Source organism: Vombatus ursinus, unplaced genomic scaffold, assembly GCF_900497805.2.
Source record: "Vombatus ursinus unplaced genomic scaffold, bare-nosed wombat genome assembly UNPS02015066.1, whole genome shotgun sequence".
Classification (NCBI taxonomy): domain Eukaryota; kingdom Metazoa; phylum Chordata; class Mammalia; order Diprotodontia; family Vombatidae; genus Vombatus; species Vombatus ursinus.
The window spans coordinates 479,944-502,667 of NW_020954844.1; the positions used below are offsets into that span (position 1 = coordinate 479,944).

Consider the following 22,724-nt stretch of genomic DNA (forward strand, 5'->3'; position numbering starts at 1 on the left):
GTCAATGAAATCTACCAATATCTTTTCCTGGGTGACAAAATATCAAGAGTTTTTCTAAGCCAATGGAAAGGCAATGTGGCACAGTGGAAAGAGTGCTAAGTTAAGAGTCAGAGAACCTGAGTTGTAATTTTGATTTTGTCACTTACGCTGTCACCTTTGGCTATTCATAACTTCTCTAGATTTCATCAATAAAATGAGAATTGAACCAGATATGACCTCTAAAGGCCCTTTCAGCTGAAAAACTATAATCTTATGATATTCAACAAGTATATAAGCATCCGAAGTGGAATATGAACCCATGTCTTCCTGATTCCAAACTTGGCATAGCCTCACATTGCTTTGTATTACTTCTAATATAGTTCAAAAAGCTATTATCAAGGTGGATTTAAATAATAAACAACACTTACAAATACTAGAGTTGACTCAAAATTAGATTTTATTCTGTGGCTCTCAGATTTTTTTTTGTTCTACTTCTATCAATTCCATATCCGCGTTTGCTTTTTTGTTCCTAATATGTTGTACTTGGTTCCTATGAAATTCCATCAAGTTTTGGTATACCTATCTTCCCCAACTTTTCAAGTTAAAATATTATTCCTATGTTCCAGAGTATCAGCATTCAAGCAGAACGGAGAAGCATCTACAAATCTGATGAACACAATTAAACCTAGGACAGCTTGCTTTCCAATTCTATACTCTTTAGTATATACTTGTTTTTATCAGTAACGTATAATTCAGCAATTCAGTGAGTTTTAGAGCTGAAAGGGATCTTTGCAGTTATCTATTTCAATTTCTTCACTGTACAGGTTTGCAATACTGAGGCCCTAGGGGGAAGTGATTTTCCTGCCATTATCACACAGTTAAGAAGATGGGGAAGCATTCAACCCAGGCTCCCTGAAACCAATCTATCAATAAACATTTATTGAGTGTCTACTATGTGGCACTGTGTTAAGAGGTGGGGGTACAAAAAGAGGTAAAAGATAGCTCTTGCCCTTAAGGAACTTATAATCTAATGGAGGAGATATGCAAAAAAATAGGGCAAGAGCTATCTTTTCTCTTTTAGAGAGAAAGAAAATTATATATGAGATAAATAGGAAATAATTAACAAAGGGAAGGCACTGGAATTAAGAGGGGTTGGGGAAGGCTTCCTGTGGAAAGGTAGATTTTAGTTAGGGCTTGAAAGAAGCCAGGTGGGTCAGTAGTCAGAGCAGAGAAGGGAGCCATTCCAGGCATAGGGAATAGCATGGGGATGGAATGTCTTATCCATGGAACAGCCAGGAGGCCAGTGTCACTGGATGAAAGAGTACATGTTGAGGAGTGAAGTGTAAGAAGATAGGAAAGGTAGAAGGGAGTTAGGTGGTGAAGAGCTTTGAATGCCAAACAGAACATTTTGTATTTGCTCCTGGAGGAAACAGGAAGCACCACCAGAGTTCACTGAGTGGGGGAGGTAACATGATCAGATCTGCACTTCAGGAAAATCACTTCAGTGGCTGAATGGAGGATGGATTGGAATGGGGAGAGACTTGAGGCAGGCACAGACTACCAGCAGGGTTTTGGAATAATCTAGGTGGGAGGTGATGAGGGCCTACACCAGAGAGATGTCAGTATCAGAGGAGAGGAGGAGGCATATTCAAGAGATGTTGCAAAGGGGAAATTGGTGGATTTAGCAGCAACTTGGATATGAGGGGTGACAGTGAAGAATCCAGGATGACTCCTAGGTTGAGAGTCTGAGGGCCTAGGAGGAGACTGTTGCCCTCTACAGTAATAGGAAAGACAGGAGGGGGGAGGGTATAGGAGGAAAGATAGTAAGTTCTGTTCTAGACATATTTAGTATAAGATATCTGCTGTTTGAGATGTCATCCAGTTTGAGATGTCTAAAAGGCAGCTGAAGTTGCCAGACTAGAGGTCACAGAGAGATTGGAGCAGGGAAGGCAGACTTGAAAATCATCAGTATAGAGGTAGCAATTAAATCCATGGCAGCTAATGAGATCACCAAGTGAAGCAGTAGTATAGAGGGAGAAGAGGACTCAGGACAGAACCCCGAGGGACACCTATTTTTTTATTTTTTTGTTGTTGCTTAGTTGTTTCAGTTGTGCCTGACTCTTCTGAGCCCATTTGAGGTTTTCTTGGCAGAATATGGGAGAGGTTTGCCATTTCCTTCTCCAGTTCATTTAATAGATGAGGAAATTGAGGCAAACAGGGTTAAGTGACTTGCCCAAGGTCACACAGCTAGTAAATACCTGAGGCTGGATCTGAACTCTGGTCTTCTTGACTCCAGGCCTGGCACTCTATCCACTGCACCACCTAGCTGCCCCTCACCTATGGTTAGAGGACCTGATCCGGAGGAGGAGGATCCCGCAAAGAAGACAGAAAAAGAACAGTCAAAAGGTAGAAAGTAAACAAGGAGAAAGTGGTGTTTTGAAAACCTAGAATGATAAACAGAATCAAAAGAGAAGAGTGTCAAAGGTTGCAAAAAACCCAAAGACCCCAGCCTCTGGGATAAGAACCCACTCTTTGACAAAAACTGCTGGGAAAACTGGAAAACAGTATGGCAGAAATTGGCATAGATCAAAACTCACACCATATACCAAAATAAAGTCAAAATGGGTTCATGATTTAGATATAAAGGCTGATACCGTAAGCAAACTGGGAGAGCAAGGAATAGTTTACCTATCAGATCTATGGAGAACAGAAGAATTCATGACCAAACAGGAAACAGAGAACATTACAAAAAGCAAAATGGATAACTTTGATTACATTAAATTGAAAAGTTTTTGCACAAAGCCAATGCAACTAAGATCAGAAGGAAAGCAGAAAATTGGGAAAGAATTTCTACAACCAGTCTCTCTGATAAGGGCCTCATTTCTAAAATATATAGAGAATTAAGTCAAATTTATAATAATATAAGTCATTCCCCAATTGATAAATGGTCAAAGGATATGAACCGGCAGTTCTCAGATGAAGAAATTAAAGCCATCTATAGTCATATGAAAAAATGCTCTAAATCATTACTGATTAGAGAAATGCAAATCAAAACAACTCTGAGATACCACATCACATCTATCAGATTGGCCAACATGACAAAACAGGAAAATGATAAATATAGGAGAAGATGCGTGAAAATTGAAACACTAATGCATTGGTGATGGAGTTATGAAATGATCCAACCATTTTGGAGAGCAATTTGGAACTATGCCCAACGGGTTATAAAAATGTGGATACCCTTTGACCCAGCAATAGCACTTCCAGGGCTATATCCCAGAGAGATCATACAAATGGGAAAAGAACCCACATGTACAAAAATATTTATAGCAACTCTTTTTGTGGTGTCAAAGAATTGGAAATTGAGAGGATGCCCATCAAGTGGGGAATGGCTGAGCAAGTTGTGGTATATGAATGTGATGGAATACTATTGTGCTATAAGAAATGATGAATAGGCTGACTTCAGAAAAACCTGGAAAGACTTGTATGGTCTGATGCTGAGTGAAGCAAGCAGAACCAGAACATTGTACACAAAAACAGCCACGTTGTACGATGACTAATATTGATAAACTTAACCCTTCTCAGCAATACAAGGATCTAAGACATCTCCAAAGGACTTGTGATGGAAAATGCTATCCACAAAGAAGAAAGAACTATGGAGTTTGAATGCAGATCGAAGTATAGTATTTGCTATTTTTTTTTCTTCTGTTGTGTTTTGTTTCCTCTTTGTGGTGGTTCCTCCTATTGGTTCTAATTCTTACTTACAATATCACTAATGTGAAAATATGTTTAATAGGAATGTACATGTAGAGCCTATATCAGACCACACGCCATCTTGGGGAGGGAGGAAGGGGGAGAAAAATTTAAAACTCAAAAGCTTATGAAAGCGATTGTTGATATTTCAAAATAAATTAATTAAAAAAAAGAAAAAAAGGTTGCAGAGAGGTCAAGGAGAATGAGATCTGAGAAAAGACGATTGGATTTGTCAAGTCAGAGATCATTAGTAACTCAGGAGAGAGCAATTTCAGTGGAATGATAAGGTCAGAAGCCAGAATGTAAGGGGTTAAGAAGAAAATGAGAGGAGAGAAAGTAGAGGTACTTATTGTAGGTGACCTTTTCTAGTTTAGCCACAAAGAACAGAAGAGATACAGGATAACAAAGAGGGAGAGACTGAAAATAAGTGAAAGAACGAGGATGACAGAGGAGATGGAATAGATGGAATGGCATAGCATGGACAAATAGAAGGGTTAGCCTTGATAAGGGGTAAGGCCACTTCATCACATGAGACAGAAGTGAAGGAGAAGACAGTGGCGAAAGACAGCAGATAGGAAATGGCACCAGATGACAGGAAATGAGGAAGAGGGAGTTCACAGAGAATGGTCTCAATTTTTTCTGTAAAAATGAGGCAAAGTTCTCAGCTGAGAGAGTTTGGGGGTGAGGGAAAAGCCATGGGAGATTTAAGGAGGAATAAAAAGGTTTGGAAGAGTTGCTCCGAAAAGTAGGATAGTGAGTTGATAAGGAAGGTATAGTAAGATTGCCTAGCAGGAGTGAGGGCCCAGTTGAGGTTATGTGACATAAATTTGCAGTGGACCTAGGCAAAACCAAATGTTCTCTTAACTACAGCAGTATGCTAACAGCAATAAGCCATGTAAAACAATGTGTACTGTGTGTTTACTTATGTTTTCTGTTATTATAAAAAATTCAAAATAAGTTTGTTTACTACTATGCAATGGGGACAGGGATAAGCAACTACTGGCATTAGTGATAACAGGCAGTAACCATCAGTTATATTGTACTACTATGATTTATTCTCATTATTTTAATTTCTCTCCATCTTTCTTACTGAATCTGGAGTCAGAGAAGCTGGGTTCAAGGCCTATCTCTAATGCTTACTACCTGTATAGCCTTGGGGAGATTCCGAGGCTTAAGGATTCTCATCTATAAAATAAAGGTGTTGGACCTCGTGGTCTCCAACGTCCCAGCTCCAATTATGATCTTATGAACTTCTTTCTTCAGCTATATTTTGTGCCACCCAGTGGCAACTAGAGCCTCATTATTACATATTGCTGATGGCACTGAGGACTAAACAGGTTTCTAATTCTTATGTCAAACTAGTAATATGTCTCAGAAAACTCGTAGCTGAATTGTAAGTTCACTAGTATAAAAGTGTATTGGGCTTGAAGGCAGTAGTATGTGATCAGACTCCCATCATTCATCTTTGCAAGAGGAAACCTCCATCTCTGCTGACACCATACACTCCTTCATAAATGCCACCAACTGTCTACAGTAGAACACTGCAAGACCGCTGGGCATTTGGAGACTATATGGCACAGAGTTCCTGAAACAGGAACCCAGCACTATAAGAAGGTCAGTGTACAGTGATCTCAGAGAATGGATAAACTTCGTCGTCATTTCACACGCGTCCAAAGAGATGTTCCAGTCCACTTCAAGGAATATTGCCAGCCAACCCAGGATTGATAAAAAATTAAAGTACAACACTGCTAAGATGCTTTAACAGTATAGAAAAATCACATCTCCAATATATTTTAACAAAATTCCAATTAATTACACCCAAATTTGAAGCCATGGGAAAAAAAAAAAACTATCTGCAGTTTACCATTCTCTTCGCCCTTGTTGACCTTTATTGATGTAGAAAAGTTGTACGGACACAAATTTTCTTTTAGATTTTTTGCATATTACTATCTGATCTAACTAGTGTATTGGGCTATTGCCCAGCTAGCTCTACATATAGAGCAATACGAGCCAGAATGGAAAGTATTAGGGGGCACCCTGTACTATTTCTGGCAACCAATCCCTTTAGTTTTTCTGATTTCTCATTTTCTATTTCTTTTGTATAGAAAAGCCTTTTGAATAGAGTCAATCAACAAACAAATATTTACTGAGCACTTATTATGTATAAGGCTAGTAGGGAGAAAGTAAGGGAAAACAGAAAGCAGTATATAACTTAGTTCTTGTCTCAAGAAGCTATCTGCTGGGGCAGCTAGGTGGTGCAGTGGATACAGCACCGGCCCTGGAGTCAAGGGGACCTGAGTTCAAATCCAGCCTCAGACACTTGAAACTTACTAGCTGTGTGACCCTGGGCAAATCACTTAACCCCAATTGCCTAAAAACAAAACAAAACAAAAAAAAAAAGCTATCTGCTTAAATTAGACACCTATACACAGTTGAGATAACTGAGGATACAAAGCAGTTTTTAAGTATCAAACAACAACATAAGCAAAGCTGTCCCATCGCCCCATCGATGTTCTCAGGAGATGAATGTCAGTTAAGAGAGCAGAAGACTTTACAGAAGAGGTAGAAGGCAAATTATCTCCGAAGAAGGAGGGGCTGGATAGGCAGGGTAGGGACAGTGAGTCTATCAGCTTGACTAAAGCAGAAAGTTCATGTTAAGGAACAGAGGGTCCTAAGACCAGTCATAAGGGTAAACTGGGGCCAGTTTTTATTCGATCTTGAATGCCAGGCTAAGAATTTTCTTCTGGAGACAAGTATTCACTCAAGTTTTCTAGCACAGAATCACCTCTTGCCTCTGACCCTTCCTCTCCACTCAAATAGCCACTACCCTAGATCAAGGCCTTCACCACTCCACACCAGGACTATTACAATAGTCTCCTAACAGTCTCGAAGCCTCAAGGCTCTCCAGACTCCAACCCACTCTTCACAGAACTCCCAAAGTGATTTTCCCAAAGCACAGTTCTGATAATGTTACTACCCTACTCAATAAATTCAAGTGCTCCTCTCACCTCTAGGATCAAATATAAATTCCTTGGAATTTAAATCTCTTCACCACACAGTCTAAACTTACCTTTCCAGAATTATTATACATTATTCCCCTTCCTGCATCCTAAGGTCCAGCCCAGCTGTACAGGTCTCTGAACATGGCATTCACCTCTGGCCTTTGCAATGGCAGTCTGGCATGATGAAATAGACTATCTCCTCAATGATAACTCTTGAAAAGAATCCCTCTTTCTCTTAAGGATGCAGCTCCAGAATCATCTACAGGAAACTTTTCTTCATCCTGGCTGCTAATGCCTCCCTCCCTCCCTCCCCCCAACTTGGATTTCTTTGATATTTATTCGATATATACTTATACACAGACATGTCTCCACAATTGAATGCAAGCTCCTTGAGAGAAGGGATTGTTATTTCCCCAGAACCCCACACAGTACCTAACATACTTATAGAATGGGTTTAATAAATGCTTGTTGACTGACCCAAGGCACTCCCCTTTTCCTGGAATGCACTCCCTCCTCATCCCCACCTTTTAGACTCCCTGTTCCTTCAGGTTGTTCCATAGAGGGTTTGGCAAGAAGGTAAGTCACAGTGATACTGACTATTTATTCCTGGACTGGAGTGAGACACAGGAAGGAGTTTGATGAAGAGGATGACATGGGGAACCTTGGGCAGCTTTCTTACCCCCAAGTCATTGACTTCAAGATGTAGTGTGATGGGAATTTCTAGGACATCAAGTAGATCTATTTAAATGTAAGCATAAAAATACACATGCCCCAAACAAATATATACATTCTAATACTAGCCATGCCTCTGCTACACTCTCCTTGTGATATTAGTGAGGCATGGCTATTTTCTCATTTCTAATCAAGAATGGACCTAAGAAGAAGCAGTGTTAGGAAGGGGAGTGGGGGACCTAGGCCATGTCCCATCTCTGCAGCTAACCAGGCAACTTTCCCCATAAAATGAGCGAGATGGAACGAATGATCACTAAGGTTCCTCCTGGTTCAGCTTCTAAGTACTGGTTTCTGTTGAACACCCAACAGTAAGGCCACCAGGGTGACAAAGGATACCCCTTGGCCTCACTGCCAAGACAGTCTTCACTCTTCTATTTGTAGCGCAGAGAAAATTCCAGTCTGCAAACTCAATCTCAAGCCCTCAATATTTCCGATAGTTTGACAAAAAGTGTAATCCTCTAGTTTATCAATCTCCTTTAGGCATCCTAATGAAGGTTAAAGAGTCCTGGACTAGAGTTAGAAGACCAAATCCTTAATTCTGCCATAACCACAAATGAGTTAGGCACCATGAACAGGTCACTTTCACACTTTTATCTTTCGAAAATAGTCACTTACCCCACATAGCTGTTGTAAAGATGAAATAAAACAGAAGTGAAAACACTTTGAAAAACTGTCACAGATATGTTCTAGATCCAATTGGTTTTGACCTTTCAGCTGTATATCAATAAGCCAATGAATATAATAAACCTGTACACATATTTAATATCTTACCAATACCCAAACCATTACTTCATAATTTTGTATAGGAACCAATCAAAATAAGTAAGGTACATGAAAGCGTTCCTGTGTCATACCAGGAGTATAATGACTGATATCATTAATCCATTTCCATTCATAGACCCATTATATGTCTATAACTATCCTGATCCTCCAAATAAGGCCAAAGAATTTTACTTCTTGAAGAAAAGCCCTAACATAACCATCAATTCAGGTCAGTGGTGTCGAAGGCTAATAGAACCAGGGCCACTAATCCATACATAAGGATCCCTGAGGTTGGGGCAGCTAGATAGTGTAGTGAATAGAGCACCAGTTTTGGAGTCAGGAAGACCTGAGTTCAAATCCAGCCTCAGATACTTGACACTTACTAGCTATGTGACCCTGGACAAGTCACTTAACCCCAATTACCTCACCAAAAGGAAAAAAAAAGAAAAGCAAGTAGCATAAGGATCCCTGAGGGTCTTTACAATGTTCATATTATCTATGTTTTATTGAATTTTGTTTATTTTGTAAATATCTCTCAATTACATTTTAATCTGGTTCCAAAGCACTTGCAAATGTTGAGGGCTCCATGTCTGACACCTCTGACTTAGGTTATTAAGCATCTTTTTTTCTCTCTATCTTTCTTTCTTTCCTTCATTTCAAGTGATTTGTACCAACACCAGCATGACAGATCTAATTTACAGCTGGGATGGACTTTTGAGATCATCCTAGCTAACCTCCTTAATTTGCAGATGAGGAAATGAAAGATTATGTGATTTGACTAAGCTGACCCAGTAGAGCAAGGGTTAGACCCCAGGTCAGAGGACTCAAGCCTTCGAACTCCAAAATCAGTTCTCTTTCCATTGTGCCAGATTAGCTAATACAGAAAACTATAATTTTACATTAGTATGAATTTTGAGAAATAGCTCATCAATGTGAATGGAAAGTTCATTTCTTATCACCTAGACTACTACTATAGGTACAATGAACATCATGATAATATATAGCTTGCAGTAACAAGGTTTTCCCCATGTCCTAGTCACTAACCATTCTGCTAATGAGGACACAGAGAAATTTAAGGAGAAATTTTGTATAAAAGGTATTTTGACAAGTCTTTATCCATTTACAGCTAAAATCTCTAACAAAAATGTCATTTTAAACAGAGGTATAAAATATCAATATGCAGCAATTATAGTTGAATGTGTATACAATATGAAGTGTTAGTAACATTTAAAAGGCTTCTCTGGCTCAGGTCCAGCCACGTCACTGTCTGGCTCAAAGATCCTCAGTGGTCATTCCCTAGTGACTGCAGCATGAAACTCTTCAGTTTGGCTTTTACGGCCCCTACACAACCTGGCTTCCTTCCACCCTTACTTTACGTTGTCTCCATGTGTTACTCCATCTTCTATTCAAAGTAGACTAACTGTTACCAAAAATTAAGTCGGCATACCCGCCCTTTAGTGCAGAGGAGCATTCCATCCTTCCAGTCTGGAATGTGCACCTTCCTCATCTGCCCCTCTCAGAATCCTCATCCTTATCTTCCTTAGAAACTCAGCTTAAGAGCCACTTCAAACACTGCCCCCACTGCCCAGGCCCCAAGCATTTTCTCCTTCCTGGAGAACAGGGGCTGTTTCTTCTGTGTCTCTGTATTCCCCACTGATCCAAGGCTTTGAAGTAAGCATTACCTGCCTACTTGCTGAATTCTTGAAATATAAGTTATGGTTATACATACATAGATATGTAACCACACATACGTATTAAGAGTATTGGGGAGAATAAGGGTGGAGGTATAAGCACCTCTAAAGTACAGGAGATCTTGGCTATACAGATGAAAAAGGCAAGGCAGCCTCAATTTCCTACTTTGAGAACCTTATTACATTAATGAGGGGGAAAATGAGGCAAACTACTATCAGTCCCTTATCAGTTGATTTCCTCAACATCACCTTCCTTCTTTCCTCCAGGAGACCCTTTCTCCTGTCAATGCCAATGCCGACTTCTTTACCTGTGTCCTTCATACTCTCCCTTCTCTTCAAGAAAGCTGCCTCAATCATCCTCTCCTTTTCACACCTTGCAGCTTAATTTTTCTGTTGGTTCCTTCCCTGACAAATATGAATATGCCCGGTCTTTCTCCTCTTTAAAAGCTCTTTACTTGGCCTCACCATCCACACAAACTATTATACTTTACATCTCTGCCCCCTTTCACTGCCAAACTCCTACAAAGTGCGGTTTACTCTCCCTGCCTCTTCTTTTTCACTGCCCCCCCCAAATCACTTCTCAGAGCTCACTCTTCAACTCCTTACAATCAGGCTTCCCAACTCACCACACTACTAAAACTGCTACCACACTACTAAAACTGCTCTCTCAAGGATACCAACAGATCTAAAAGTCTTTTCTCAATCCTCGATCTGTCCTCGATATCTTTATAGCTTTTGAAACTACCTTAGAGTCACCAAATCACAGAATTTTAGAACAAGAATGAACCTTAGAAATCATCTAGTTCAACCCCCTAGTTTTGGGAAATGAGGAAACTGAAGCATTAAGAGGTTAAGTGACTTGCCCAAGATTGATGCTAGCAAATAGCTGGGGCAAAATTCAAACTCAGGACCTTTGACTATTCTAGTGTTTTTCTGTTAAATGACACTGCCAATCTCTCTTCGATACCTTCTCATTCACTGACTTCCCTGGCACTGCTCTATTCCCGTTGTCATGCAATCTAAACTCACCTTTATCACAGAATTTTAGAACCAGAAATTACCTGAATGGCCACTGAGGATCAGAAATCACCAGTTCAGAGATGGAGGAGACCTTAGATGACTTCAAATCAAACTCCCCTCATTTTAGAGAGAAATCAGATGAACTGCATGGCCAGAGTCAGAGCTAATAATGGTCTCAGGCAGGGTCTGAATCAGGTCTGACTCCAAGTCCAGCATTCTAAACCACTATTCTGCTACCTCATCTAGTCTAGCACCAATCCTTTAAAAAAAAAAATCCCTCTACAAGACATTTGACAAGCCCCAGCTTGACCACCTCTAATAAGGGGTTCGGAGCCCTACCCCCAAATGTAGCCCATTCTACTTTCTGGATAGCTGCACTCATTAGGAAGTCTTCCCTCTGACATTAAGCCTAAATTTACTTCTATGCAACTTCTATTCATTGATAGTAGTTCAGCCCCTCAGGGCCAAACAGAACAAATCTAACCCCTCTTACACGTGGCAGCCCGTCAAATATTTGAAAACAGCTGTCATATCCCCCTCGTCTTCTCTTCTTCAGGCTAAACACGTCCAATTGTTTCAACCAATCCTCAAATGTGGGATTTGAGGCCTTTTATCATACTGGCTGCCTTTCTCTGTCACTGTCAGAAGAATGCCCTTCCTAAACTGTGGTGCCCAGAACAGAACAGAACAGAACAGAACAGAACAGAACAGAACACTCCAGATCCGATCTGACTAGGACAGACTACAGAATGACAGACTGATGTGGGACTTTCAACCTTCTCTACTCCTAGAAGCTTAATGTAGTCCCACATGGTATAAGCCTTTTTGATTGCCCCATCTCACTCACTAATGGTTCATATTGAACTTGTAATACACTAAGAACCTGAGTCCTTTTTCAAAATGCCCTCTAATCTATTCTGTACTTACATAGCTTTTTTTTAACCCAAGTGTAATACTTTACATTCATCCTTATTAAATTTCAATATATTAATCAGTCCAATGTTAAGATCCTGTTAAGATTCTTTCAAGACCCTGACTGTCATATGGTATCCCTGAGTTGTGTGCTACCTTCAAATCTGATCAGCATTCTATCTATGCCTTAGTCACCGGTCAATCCAAATCACTGGTAAAAATGTTAAACAGCACATACACAACCAACCACAGATCCCTGGGGGTACTTCACTTGAGAACTCCTTCCAAGATGATATGGAATGATTAACAACTATTCTGAGTCTGTTCATCCAACCGGTTCCAAATCCATCTAATTATACTATCATCTAGCCCACATCCATCTCTCTCACAAGAATTTTACGAGATACTTTATCAAATGCTTTACTAAAACCTAGGTAAACTAGACCTACTTCACTCCCCTAACCTACTACTCAGTATTCTTGTCCAAAAAAAAAAAAAAAAGTTATTCTGACATGTCTTGTTCTTGATGAAGCCACAGTGGCTTTTTGGTGATCTCTTCCTTTTCTAGATGTTCACTATCTCTCTAACACTATATCAGAATTATGTCAATGATCAAAGTCAAATCCACTAGTCTGTAATATGTTAACTGTATTATCTTTCCTTCTTTGAAAAGAAGAATATTTGCCTTTCTCCACTCCTGCATCACCTCTCCTATCTTCCATGACCATTCAAATCTCATTGACAGTGGCTCAATCATCATCACATCAATGTTCTTCCAGTACCCAAGAAGGTAGCCAGGGCCAGGTGACTTGAATTCATTTAGGCATCTAAGTGTTCTTTTACTATCTCTTTGTCTTGTGTATCGACTCTCCCTATTATCCATTTTTATTCTGTTCCTTTCCAATGTAAAGGTCAGTCTGCTTGGCAGAGAAATCAGAAGCAAAATTAGAAGTAGGCTGCTCTGTCTTCTTTCTCTCTGTCATCAGTTATCACTGTTCGATCCACTCTGAGCAACAGGGCTTGTCCTCTCTTTGATCCACCGCTCTTCCCTATATATCTAATTTGCTCCTTCCCTTTTGTTTTCCTTAGCTTTTCTCACCAGGCTCAGCTCATTTTGAGCTACATTATCTGACATAATTCTTAGGGTTATGTGGAGTGTTTTTTATAGCTTCTGTCTTCTGCAGATATATTTTAAAAATCTAAGTGGTTACTTTTCTCTACACTCATATCTGTCCCTTCAGATAATTCTCATTTTTCCTTCTCATTGGGACTAATCCCCTTTGGGTATTCAAAACTTTATTAGGAGTTTCCCATTCCTCTTGGCCTGACTTCCTCTATAGTATTGTACTCCATGGGATCCTACCAATCTTTCCTCTGAACCCTCTGAAATCTTTCCCAGAATGTCCTTTACTGGTTCACCACCCATTTTTCACCCCCCCCAACTCTACCCCTTTTTAATTGTTAGAATACAATAAACTTTTATTAAGCACCTACTATATTCCTGTTAATGGACCCACTATCCTTCCAGTTATCCAGGTGCAAAATCTGTCATTTGTGATTCTTTTCTATCACTCACCTCACATATCCAATCAGTTACCAAATCTTGTTGTTTCTCTCTCCATAATATCTCTCATCTCTATCCCCCTTCTCTTCACTTATACAGCCATACTCCAGTTCAGGTCCACATAACCACTAAGCTCTATTATTCCAGCAGCCTTCTAATTGGTCTTCATGCTTCAAGTCTTTCTCCTCTCTAATCTATCCTCCACTCAGCTGCCAAAGTGAATTTCCTAAAGTGCAGATTTGTGCAAATTAAAGCAACACTGAGGTTCTAATTCATACCACTAGCCTGGCAAAGATGCAAAAGAGAAAAATGACAAATGCTGGAGGAGCTGCAGGAAAACAGGCTCACTAGTGCACTACTGATGGAGCTGTGAATTAGTTTAGACATTTTGGAAAGCAATCTGGAAGGGTCCTATACTTCTGCTCCCTTTCACTATATCCAAAGAGTTACTCCATTGTGAAAACCCTTGGGCCCAGCGATCCCTCAGAGATCTAAGGGGAGAAAAGCCTACATAGAGAAAAATATTTATGGTGGCTCTTTTTGTAATAGCCCCAAACTGGAAACTGGGTGGTGATGGGGAGAGTCTTCCTACTGAGGAATGGCTAAACAAATTATGGCATATGAACTCTGTGGAATATTATCGTTTCATAAGAAATGATGAAATGGGTTGTTTCAGAGGAAGCTGTGAATATGTCTATGAACTGATACAAAGAAAAGTATACCAAACTAGAACAATTTTTATAACATCATAGAGAAAAACTTTAAAAGACTTTAGAACTCTAATCAACGCAATGATGAACAGTGCACTAGTCTAGATGTAACACACCACCCATCTCCTTGCTAGAGATTGTTTGCCATACTAATATATACATGTTTATGATGAGGATTTTGTTTGTCTTTGTTATTATTATCGCTGTTGTTTGTTGGTATTGTTCAAGGCAGGAAGGGAGGCTGTAGGAGGGACAGATTATAAAGGCATGTAAAAGGCATGTAAAAATAATACAGTAATACAGTACAGGTTTGATTGATCATGTCACTGTATCCCACTCAAACTCCAGTGACTTCCTACTATTCCAAATAGAAACTCCTCTCTTTGGAATTCTTTGACTATCTCTCCATTCTTCTTATTCACGGGTCCCCTTCACACACTAAAGTTCCACCCAACTGGTCTGCTCCTGCAATAGTACTCCCAATTTCCATTCCTTTGCACTGGCTATTCCCAATACTTGGAACACTCTTCTTCCTCACCTTTGCCTCTTAGAAGGCCAGATTTTTACAGATTTTTGAGACTCAGCTCAAATGCCACTTTCTGCAAAAGGTCTTTGTCAGCCCCCTCCAGCGGCTAGGGTTCTTATCTTTGATCTATTTTACATGCATCTAACTTATATATTGGCCACTTAAGCAGGGCTGTCCAGCCAGGTTCTTCCTGGCACTCCTCTGCACACTGCCTCCTTTGGTATTCTCAACAGCTGTCCCAGACTCAGTGACTATCTCAGTTCAAATACCACAGCTCCACAAGCAGAATTTCTTTCCCAAACTATAGTCTCACAGCCCAAACTGCCTTTGGGACATTTCTAAATGACTGTTCCAGTGGCACAGCAAACTAAACAAAATCCCAAAGAGGACTCATTTCTCCTTCTAAATTCACCTTTCTCTAAACTTCCCAACTTCTGTTGATCATGGAATCATACCTCTAGAGGTGGAAGGGACATCAGTGGCTTCCAGTCTGCCCACTCTCTTTTAGAGATGAAGGAACCAAAGCCCAGAGACATCAATTATGTTGCCCAAGGACACAGAGCTAAGTATCAGGGGCAGAATCCCAGCCTACCCTACGGCCTCTCTGCTATACACCCTATTACCGTGTGCACTGCCACCCACTACCTGTGAAACGGTGGGGAAATGATTTGACCTCTCTGGGTCATAGTTTCTTTATGTGAAAAACAAGGCCACGTAGTCGATCCCTCTCCCAGCTTAGAACCTACGGTTCTATGATATGCCCAGTCACCCAGGTTTGTAACCTTGACTCTCCTCCCACACTTCACTTTATATACAATTAGCTACCAAGTCTTGGCAATTCTACCTCTCCATTCATGCACCCTAGGCCAGGCCCTTATAGCCTCTCTTCTGGGCTACTGTAATCATCTCCTAATAACTGATCGCCTAGTGTTCAATATCTCCCCTCTCTATCCCAGCCTCCCTATAGCTGTCAAAATAACTTGTAATCCTCTATCACTTCCTCACACAAAAACCTTGAAATAGTTTGTCACGGTTCCTCAGTTAAAGTAAAAACTCCTAAGCCTGGCTTTTAAGACTCATATCTACCTGGTCCAGGCAGATTTCATACTTAATCCCCTTCACTTACTCTGCATTCCAAATATGATTGGCTCTTTCCTGAACTCAACATTCTCTCTGTATTTGCATAAATGCTGGCAAGGTACTCTCCTGACTTCTCACCAGTGACATGGGTCTTTTTGCTGCTCCTCCCACAAAACACCCCATCTCCTAACTGATTTATTCCCCATACCTGGAATTCTGTCTCTCCTGATCTCCACCTCCTGGGTTCCTTCAAGTCCCAGCTAAAATCTCACCTTCTCTACAAGAAGCCTTTTTCAGTCATGCTTAATCTTAGTGCCTCATCTCCAACCAGTCCTAAACATATTTTGTTGGCACATAGTAGATGCTTAATAATTGCTTGCTGATTGACCTTCAATGCTAAGAATCCTTGACTCTCTCAGGACTCAGACTCGGTGCTACCTCCTCCAGGATGCCTTCCTTTATTCCCCTAGTTTTTAATGGTCTCTCCAATTAAGTTGTTTTTACTAATTCATGTACGTGCTCCATTTCCCAGTAGAAGGGATGCTCCTTGAAGGGAAAGATATTCTTCTTTGTTTCCCTATAACAATATGTGCAATCTAACTAAATATTTGTCAAACAGAACTGAATATTTACTAAAGCAACAATTTAATTCACATACCATCAGTGAAAACATTCAACAGTTACCTAAATAAATTCTGTCCTATACAATGGAAAGAGCACTAGATCTGGAGTCTGAGGATCTGGCTCAAATCCCAACTCTGTTATTCAGTATCTCCATCTGTAAAACGAAGGGTTGGAAGGGATGACCTCTCAAGTCCCTTTCAGCTCCATACCTAGAATCCTATGATCCATCATCAGGAGCTAGGTGGTTCAATGGAAAGAACACTGGACCTGAATTCAAATCCAGCCTTAGGTACTTAACCAGTTACATGACCCTGAATAAATCATTTCTTTCAGCCCCAATCTCCTCATCTATAAAATGGGGATAATAACAGAACCTACTTCACAAGGTTGCTGTAAAGATAAAATGAGATAATATATGGAAAGCACTCTGCAAATCTTCAAGCGCTCTATAAATGCTCTCTGTTACCTCTGAGCCTGGATGAACCTCGGGAGTTGAACTGCATGACCTCTAATGTCTCTTCCAGCTCTAAATCCATAATCTCATGACCGGTCATCTGCTTCCTCTCTCTCTTTCCCAAGGGAGAAGTCCTGGGAAATATCTGAAGAAACAGACATCACCCCGTCCAAAACTTTCTCAAGAGCGTCATTTATTTTTGTTTTTTGGAGTCCACCATGTTTCCAGGTACAGTAAACAAGTAGCAATAGAAGTGATGACAGAAACATCCACCTCCAGGGAAGACAGACCCAGGAAAAAGGCCACTTCCCCATTTTCCCTTAAAAGCTTGCTTCAATCACCAAGAGTCAAGGCAGAGCTCTTCAGGCACAGCAATTCCCCAAAAGTCACAGGAAAGGTTTATTCTCTCCTGTACCCTGGGGTTATCATGCCTCCAAAAAGACAGACGATGGCTTAGTGGATTCTGTCTTCCAAATCAGAAAGTTCCAAGTTTCAGTTCAGTCTCTGACACACCCACTGCCTAAGTGAACCTGGCTAAGTGAAGAATTTCTAGGTCTCCAAATACTCTCCAAGAGGAAGTGCTGATTTGCATTGTTAGAGGGAGTTTCCTCAAGGAGTTCCAGATACCAAAGAACTTACACAATCTCCACCCTGTGCACCCTTTACCCTCCACTACTATGCTCTGGACCTGAAATGAGAATTCCATCCCAGCCCAAAGTCCTCCTTTCCTCTACCTGTATTACACTGGAACACTAAAAGCAAACCAGTAGGGAAACACTTAGCAGCTCTGATGCTGAGAACTGTGTACAACCATCCTTTTAACACAACACTCTACCACCAACCTCATTTATTATTTTTTCAAATTGAAACAAAAGCGAGATGCCCACTATAAACAAATAAATTAAGCTATAGACACAACAGTGTACCTGGAGGCTGAAAATCGTTATAAAACTACTCACTTTCAAGCAGGTACTTAAATATTTCTGTGAAAAATCCACACAACCAAAAGGCAATTCTTCTAATGGTAAAAAAATGCTAACAACATATACACAAACAATCTACTTCTGCCATTTGATCAAGAAAGGAAACTTGGGCCCAATTTTCCAAAAAACTCAAAATACTAAAAAAAAAAAAAAAAAAAAAAAGACAATTTTACCTAACTAATTTATTTATGCCATGCCATCCCAATTAAATTACTAAAAAATTATCTTACTGTGTCAGAAAAAATAATAACAGGATTCATTTGGAAGAGCAGAGAGAGGGTCAGGAACTTCAAGGAAACCAGGGGAAAAAGATGTGAAGGAACTGGATTCAGTAGTATCAGACCTTAAACCATATTATAGGGTGAGAGCAGTGTTGAAGTGTGAAATCGAATAATTTTTATTATTTTAAATTAAAAATTTCCTACATATATATTTTCCTGCATGTAGCCGAGAATAGAGGGAATGCAGAAAATTGGGGGGAAAACTCTCATAGACAATCTCTCAGATAGAATGTGATTGGGTCAGAATATTGTTGTGGTCTAGGAAATGATGAGCTGGTAGACTTAGAAAAATATGGACTTGGACTTATGAAGGAAGATGCTCTCCACCTTCAGAGAGACAGGTGACAAGTGGAAATAAGCATAATATAGTCTTACATATAAGCATTTGAGTGTTTATGTGTATATATGTATATGTTTATATATATATCTATGTGTGTATATCTTTGCGCTTAATTATATAGTCTTTTTAGGGAGGAGGAAGGAAGAAGGGGAAAAAATAAAGTAAAAAGTGCATAGCAGAGGACAAAAGAAAACATACAAGGAAGCAAAAGATGGCCAACTTTGAAAATAAGGTATGGTATTTATTACACAGGTTTTCTTGAAATGGAAATTTATTTCTTTATATTGAATCCTCTCATGTTCTGCTGTGTACATGGCAATTTTTTTTCTTTTCTTATTTTGTATTTAAATTTAAAATAAAAAAAAATTACAACCCTCCCCCCAAAAAAACCCAGCTCTTCCCCCAGTCACAGCTGTGATCACAGAATTTTAAAGCCAGAAGGGTGCTCAGAGTTTCACTCTATCAACATTTATTAAATGCCTACTATACAAAACTTGATCTCAAGAGCCTACAATCAGGAATGACAAGGACACAAATACCTACAGCTTAAGGAAGAAAGAACAAAGTACAAGGGAGAAATCATTTTATCTGAGGGGAGGGAAGGGAAGAGGTAAATTGAAGGCATGGGAAAACTACCTGAGCAAGTACTCTAAAAAGAGACAATGTAACAAGAGCAGGAGGCAGAGAGCAGCCCAGTTTTTCTAGAAAGCTGAATACATGAAGAAGTAGCAGTATGAGAAAAGGCTGAAAAGGTAGGTGGGAGCCAGCCTGGTAGGTGACCCTAAATGCTAGAATCAATCACTTCAACTTTATTCAGGAAGGAACAAGAAGCCACTTACGGCATTCAGAGAGGACCACATCATCCAAAATTGAATCTTCTCATTTGAAAGATGTGAAAAGCGACCTCCACAGAGATGATTTCATTTGCCCAAATGCATGCAGCTAATTAGCTATAGCAGCAGTATTAGAACTCAGTTCTCTTGACAGTTGGGTGCTGTTTCCATTATCTGACTGCTAATCTCAGAAGAAGAATAAAAACCAGAGAGGTGAAAAATGATGCCTTAAGGGATTTCAGAAATTAAAAACCTGTGTGTGGGAAAATTCATTCTTCATGAAAAAAAAAAAGAATATAGCTCAAACATCTAGAAACTGCCAGCGCTAGTCATAAAAAGGCATAACATAAGTGAGCTTCATGAAAATCCACTGAATCCATGAAAACTCATGATTAGAACATTTTTTTCTCCATTTTCTTTTAAGTTATATAACCAAGGTCAGGTGGAAGGACCTGGGGACATTTAGCTTGGAGATGAGAAGCCTTAGCACCACATGGTAACTTTCATGTGGAAGAAGAATTAGACTTGTTCTATGTGCAATAACAGAATTAGAAAAGAAAAACAGATTTCTGCTTGATGTAAGGAAACTAAAATTTCACTAGTAATTAGAGGCACTCAAAATTGGAGCAGGCTGCCTTGAGAGAGAATGGGCTGTTTCTCACTAGACCCCCTAACACAGTCAGCAATGGCAGTTGGACAGCATTCCTGTCCAGGGGGGAACTGAACCAGGTGGCTGCTGAGTAGCCGTCCAATTCTCGATAGTCTGGGATAGGCTTCTGTTTGTCGGTCAGTCTTTCTAGCTCTGTGGGCCTGAGCAGGTGGCAGGAGACAACCCGAAGACAACCACTGAGCCATCCTGAGGATCAGGAATACAGTGTACCATCAAGTACTTGCAGGACAGAAAGTGGGTGAGAGTTGACAGGGAGCTGCCCAGGGCGTCACACAGTCTCTCACCCCCAGCACAGCAGAGGATCTTTGCGACAAATGTTTGGAGCACATGGACTAGAAGCGCAGAGGACTGGCAAGCCTGGATGGTTTGCAATCTGCTTTGTTGGAGGGAACTCCCAAATCAATGAGATCACAGATCCATTTGAGTACAAGATCTATACAGCAAGGCTTCTCAAGTTCTGGCTTGTGGCACAGTATTTTTCTTTGGCGTGAGGAACCCTGGCTGACTAAGGCAAGTTACGTGTTCAAGTTCCATACATTTTTGGGCACACCAAGCAAGGACTTATGCTGCAGTACCTATCCTATTTAATGCTTTTCCCAGACAACTTCAAATGTAGACAGAGAGAATGCTTATCAAGGTAGATTATGACAAAAAATCAGCAAGTTTTGCTAGCTCTTATAACTAACAGCTAGTGGTAGGTAGCTAGGTGGCTCAATGGCTGGAGCACTGGGCCTGGAGTCAGGAAGACCTGAGTTCGAATCTAGCCTCAGACACTTACTGGCTGTGTGACCTTGACCAAGTCACTTAACCCTGTTTGCCTTAATCCAATGGAGAAGGAGATGGAAAACTATTCCAGTATTTTTGCAAAAAACAAAACAAAACAAAACAACAACAAAAAAAACCCCACAACACCATACTAGACAGCACTATATGGACAGTACTGGCATGCATGCTGTGTTTCACAGGGTCAAGAAGAGTCAGACATAACTGAACGACAATAGCTAATAGATAATGAGCGAGCCAGGTTTAAGCTCAAGTTGACAGCTATTTCTGTTACATTTCATCTTGTTAACTAGCTTCCAGCAATCCAGCCTATCCAGATCTTTATTAATCTAAATTCTGCTACCTAACATATCAGTTCAGTTTTGTGTCATCATCAAACCTGGGTGCGCACGTGCACGTGTGTGTGTGTGTTTGTGAGTTTGTGTGTGTGTGTGTGTGTGAGAGAGAGAGAGAGGGAGAGAGAGAGAGAGAGAGAGAGAGAGAGAGAGAGAGAGAGAGAGAGAGAGAGAGATCAGCAAACTGGAAATACAGGTTCAAAAACTTAAGTATAAATCGGAGAGGTGTGACCTCAACTTCACATGAAAGATTTGGGAATTTTATTTTGCTACAAGCTCAATAAAACTACAATTTGACATCACTGCTAACAAATCCCCTCCAAAATTAATGACAGGTGCAGTTTCCAAATCAAAATAATAGTCCCAATATAAACTGCATTGGCCAAACTACATTAAGGACACTACATACTGTTTTGGGGTGCCACATTAGAGGATATTTATTTATAAACTTAATGGGAAACAACCAGGATGGTGAAGGGTCTGAAAACCAGCCATCATGAGAAAAAGCTGAAAGAACTAAGAATATTTTGCCTAGAGAAGGGAAAGATAGTCTGGGGAGAGTCAAATATGACAGTTATCTTTAAAACACTCCATGGGCTTTCACAATGAAATGAGATTAGATTTACCGTATCCTTTTCCGGCAGGTGAGGATCTTGGGGACAGATTTCAGCCAAATGTAAAGAACAACTCACTAATAATTAAAGAGGTCCAACAACAGAATAAGTTGCTTCCCAAAGCAGTAAATATTCTACAACTGGAAAGTTCAAGCAGATGTTGAAATGACACATAAGTAACAGTCGCACATTATATTTGTTCGGTTTTTGCAATGAAAATTCAGTACCTTTAACGACTGCATACATTCAGAGGGAAAACAGGGCATAGTGAATAGAATGCTGGACTTGGGAGTCAGAGAAGATCTGAATACAGATTCTGCCCACAACACTTTCAGGCCCTGTGTGCATAGGCAAATCCAGAGCCTGTTTCCTCATCCAAAAAATGGAGATAACAATGTCTGTAGTAACTACAATATTCAGAACACAAGTTCAAGTCCAGTTACTTGTTCCAGTAAACTACAATACTGCCCACTTGACACAAATTTAAGAAAATATACTTATTTCCAAAACCACGGTCCCCTGAAATCTCTTGGCACATCTTGTTATTTTAATACAGTAATGAATAGATTAAAGCAAAGTGAAGTGCCAGATTTATGATGTGGCTTACAAGTGGAAAAATTCTCTCCCTGGGACAGAATTCCAACCCTGGGACTTCACATATAGTAGGGACCTCTTATATGTTTGCTGAAATGAAATGACTTATATTCACAACAGTAAAGAAAGTATTGATTTGGGGATCAGAGGAGCTCAGTTAAACATTAGAAGGATCAGTCACATCAAGTGACTTTGAAATAAAAATAATTTTACTTTGAAATAAAAAATTTCCCATTTTTCTTTGCCTTAAGAATTACAAAACAAAAACAAACAAGCAAAAAACTAACCCTGAATGCTCTGAAATTATAATAACCAAGCTTGGCCCCAAAGATGAGAGAAGAGAAGAAAGACATCTTTCCCTGCTTCTTGTACAGAAGTAGAAGATCATGGGTCTGGAACAATGCATATAACCTCAGACTTTTTGTCATTTGTTGCTTAGTTTTGATGAATTTTGTTTTCATCTCTTTTTAAAAATTCTTTAT

The 22,724-nt window shown here is 40.0% G+C and overlaps 1 protein-coding gene and 1 non-coding gene across 2 annotated transcripts in view; both read right to left on the bottom strand.

The window, feature by feature from the left end:
• KCMF1 (potassium channel modulatory factor 1) overlaps window positions 1-22,724 on the bottom strand; it is a 118,121-nt gene that overhangs the window by 72,577 nt on the left and 22,820 nt on the right. The gene's annotated exons all lie outside the window — the stretch shown is intronic.
• On the bottom strand, window positions 5,173-5,396 carry LOC114031135. The gene has a single exon (XR_003567704.1). It is a non-coding gene; the product is annotated as a small nucleolar RNA SNORD17 (small nucleolar RNA).